The sequence below is a fragment of the Corapipo altera genome, unplaced genomic scaffold, assembly GCF_003945725.1.
Source record: "Corapipo altera isolate COAL_440 unplaced genomic scaffold, ASM394572v1 216, whole genome shotgun sequence".
Classification (NCBI taxonomy): Eukaryota; Metazoa; Chordata; class Aves; order Passeriformes; family Pipridae; genus Corapipo; species Corapipo altera.
In genome coordinates, this window is record NW_020885034.1 from 43782 (window position 1) to 48021 (window position 4240).

Here is a 4240-nt window from a genome sequence, read left to right on the forward strand (position 1 = left end):
TGTTCAAATTAAAAAAAAAAAATAAAAAAGAAAGGCTAACAGTGACTAATTGTGGACAAATATTTTTCTCCTCACCCTTTAATCTCAGCAGGGGTTGTCTGACAACTCACCAGGGGCCCCCCAAAATCTGGAGGAAGGACAAGAACACCAAAAAGAGGCTCTTTTGGCTTTAAAGGTCTCTCTTCCATTTAGACTTTACACTTTCTATCCAGTTCTCACTTGAGACATCCACACGACAGAGCACTGCAGAAATATATGCAAAAGTGTCACTTTTAACTCTCTTTTTGACAAGCAAGAGCAGAAATTCTTTTCATACCTGATGGACTGTAGGACTCAGGGTTCTGCAGTGAGGATGTGCAGCTGCTGGGCTGGGGAAGGGAGGTGGCAACAGGTTTGAAACCATTGCTGAAGCAGCCAGAGTGGAAACCTCTTTATCTGGAAAAGCTGGGGAATCCTCGTGGCTCTGGGATGAGGTTGGTGTATAGAAGTATGGAAAGAAGCTGCCTTGGTGATAAAAGTGCCCTACAGTCAGCAGGAGAAAGTGAAACAAGAGTTGGAGAAAGGAGCTTTCACAGGAGATGAAAGGCAGCAAAAAGCTCTACAACATTTTTGGGGAAATGCAGCACCCCTGGCCCAGGAGCAGGCTGTGCCCCCCGCCCTGGGCACGTGGTGGCTGCTGCAGTGGCACCAGGGCAGTGCCAACACACTCCAGTCTCCTCAGACCTGCAGGAACAAGCCACCAGGATTTAGAAATGTGCTGTAAATCAAAACGTGTAGGAGCTGACTAAACCAAAGCAAAGTAGTTCAGTAAGTACCGTGTGTTAAATCCACATGGGATTTAATGGGATTTACCCATGTGGGAAAAAACAGGGGCACTTGATGATCCTTTGTGGGTCCCTTCCAACTCAGAATATTCTGGGAAAGCTGTGAAATCATAAAGCCAAGAATCCCAAAGCTGACAGCTCATGGACAGCTCAGGGAAGGGCAATGCCTGAATCCTTCAGGTGACTTTGAAAGTGCTTTATGACAAGGCATTTTGTCAAAGAAAATAATTCAAAGTCATCTTTTTTCTAGTCAGTTCAACTAGTTCAGATCAGACTAAAATATCCCAAATGTTGCTGTTTTGTTATTTCCTAGGTATTCCTTTTGTTCTTCTCTCAGTTTCCTCTCTTGGTTGCTGATTATTCCATGAAATGAGCATTTGCTCTTACACTGTGGCAGCCTGGTTTCTATTAGAGGCTGTGGTGACTTTGTGGAGACATTGACAGTAACACCCAGAACCCCCACGCTCACCAAATTCCTAAAAGAACACCTGAAAGAACACTTGTGACTTTTCTGCAGAGGTGTCCCACGCCAGGTACAAGCTTTGGGATACTTTACATCAAAAGGGTTTATCCAGAAGCCAGGATTTCTCAGCCCTGGAGTTCCCAGCTCCCACTCTAAAAGAATTGTTTAAAAATAGCTTCACTTTTACCTCTTTCTGTGCTCTGAGAGGTCAGGCTGGACAGGGTTTGGAGCAACCTGATCTAGTAGAAGGTTCCCTGCCACGGCAGGGGGTTGAAACTGGAGGGTCTTTCAGGTTCCTTCCAACCCAACCCATTCCATGATTCCATGATGGGAACTAAGTCCAGATGGGCAACTTGCAGTCATCGTTCTGCAAGTTCACATTAAATCATTAAGAATCACTAAATAAATACAACCTGGCTGTGGAAATTTGTCCAGAGGAGTGATTATTTCCTTCTCAGGAAGAGCAGGAAATAAGTATTTTTATTCTTATTTTAATCAGTATTTTTATCACATATTAACAAAGAATGACCAGAGGTCTGAGAACTGCTTTGTTTATATTTTACCTTTGGAGAGGGAAATTAAGATTATCTGGTTTTAACACATCAACAAGACACCACGGGATGCCAAGGTAGGAAGGACCAGTTGCTTTACAGGAATTGTTCCTGGATGTTTAACACAGAGTTCCATGTTGCAAGACATTTGGAACAGACTGAGGCTTTGCAAACAAAAATATCTTTTATCTCTCAAATTACCTCACATTTGCAGCAAAGCCATGCCCAAATCACCAGGACTGTCAGCCTGTCAGAACTCGACTGTGTATAAAACCCAATGTTTGCCTTGTTGTGTCTTTCTAGAAACTGAAGCTCTGAGAGTCAAAGCTCCTCAAAACTGTGCCCTTAAAAACAGAGGCAAAAAAAAAAATCAAAAGGCTTTGGTTTGTCTTTCTTTGCATTTGCTCTACCCCTGGCCTGCAGTGCATCAGTCAGAGCAGGTTTCACTGCAGAAATCTGTAATGACTCATCATCTTAACAATGTTACCATCAAATCTTTAATTTAAATGCTTCCTAACTGGGTACTGAGGTGAGTTCCTTCCCATCTCAAATGCTTTGTTTTGTTTTCTTGGTATTACAGGTGAAGTCCCACACACCCCATGGAAACCACCACAGGAATCAGATGGCAATTCCTACCCTGGAACAGTAACCAAAAACAAGGATCAGGATGCCCTGATCTGTCCTGAAGGCAGCTGGTGCTGCAGGAAGCAGGATCATCAACTGCTTTTCCCCTTTTCTTGGCTGCCCAGTCCCAGTTCTCCCACATGGAGCCTTTACAGCTCCACATCCCCCCTGCCCAAGAGCCAGACACAAAGAAAACCACTCAGATCTCCTCAGATCCTGGTGCTGAACCAACACACAATCCCAAATGGGTCAGGCTGGAAGGGACCCCAGTGGGTCACTGGTGCCACCTCCTGCTCAGGCAGGGCCAGCCCAGAGCACAGGGTACAGGATTGTGTCCACAGGGCTCTGGAATATCCCCAGGGAGGAGACTCCAGCCCCTCCCTGGGCAGCCTGTTCAGAGCTGGGGCACTGCCCAGGGAAGAAGTTCTTCCTCCTGTCCAGCTGGAGCTTCCTGGGCATCAGTTCCTGCCCGTTCCTGCTGTGCCATTGCTGGGCCCCCCGAGCAGAGCCTGGGCCATCCTCTGCCCCCTCCCTGCAGCCCCTGACACACGGTGGGAGGTCCCCTCTCAGTGTCTGCTCTGGAGGCTGAACAGCCCCAGCTCCCTCAGCCTTTGCTGCTCAGGGAGATGCTCCAGTGCCCTCCTCATCCTCCCAGCCTGCGCTGGCCCCGCTGCAGGAGCTCCCTGGCCCTGCTGTGCTGAGGAGCCCGAGCTGGGCCCAGCCCTGCAGATGTGCCTGCCCAGGGCTGGGCAGAGGGGCAGGATCCCCTCCCTGCCCTGCTGGAAATGCTCTTCCTGATGCTCCCCAGGATCCCATTGGCCTCCTTGCCCCCAGGGCTCCCTGCAGGTCAGGGACAGTTTGTTGTCCACCAGGACCCCCAGGTCCTTCTCCCTGAGCTGCTCTTCCAGCAGGTTGACCCCAGCCTGGACTGGTGCCTGGGGTTATTCCTCCCCAGTTGCTGTATCAGCTGTGAGGAAGATGAGGGTTAACCCACGAGCAGGGGGTGGGAAGCAGGATGCTCTTTGGGAGCAGCCCTCAGTTGGGTCAGACTAAGAGCACTGTGAAACAAGATACTCACATCTTCCTTACATGACATCAACTACAATGCTCTCAAACTGATAAACAATTTGTGGAATAATCCTCTCAGGGCTCAGGCTTGTCTTGGAAAACACAGATCCTCTCAAGGAGGGTTAAAAGAAAAAACATATGTTCTGGGGCTTTTCAACAATAATTTTACTACTCAGTTCTAACCTACTCAGTCAATCCTCTTTAAAAACTATCCAGCTTGTAATTATTTCTCAGGAGACAACTGGTAGGTCTCTTCTCCTGTGCATGACACTGACAGGATGCTCTTGTTGTCACTTCCCAGGACCCCTCCTGTCACAGATTCCAGGGCTTATTGAGCATCCCTGCTGAGAGCAGCAACATCCACCTGGCAGAGCTGGGCCAGCTCCATCAGGCAAGATGTTCTCAGTGCAAACTGTTCTGTACCCTACAGGCAGACTGACATATGAACCAATCCTCACTCTTACTGGCAGCACATCCACCTTCATGGAGAACAACCTTTTCCTACACTGGGTGGCCTGAGCAGTCACCAGGACAGGTCACTCTCCTCCCTCAGGACAGTGCTGCTTTTCAAACCCCGCAGCCCCCAGTGCTTCTCAAACCCACCCACCAACTCCTCGGTGCACCCTCAGTCCCAGCATCCCCCTAAAGACCCCCATCCCCTCAGCCCCTGACATCCCTCAGTACCCCAGTCCCCTCAGACCCCCCAGTCC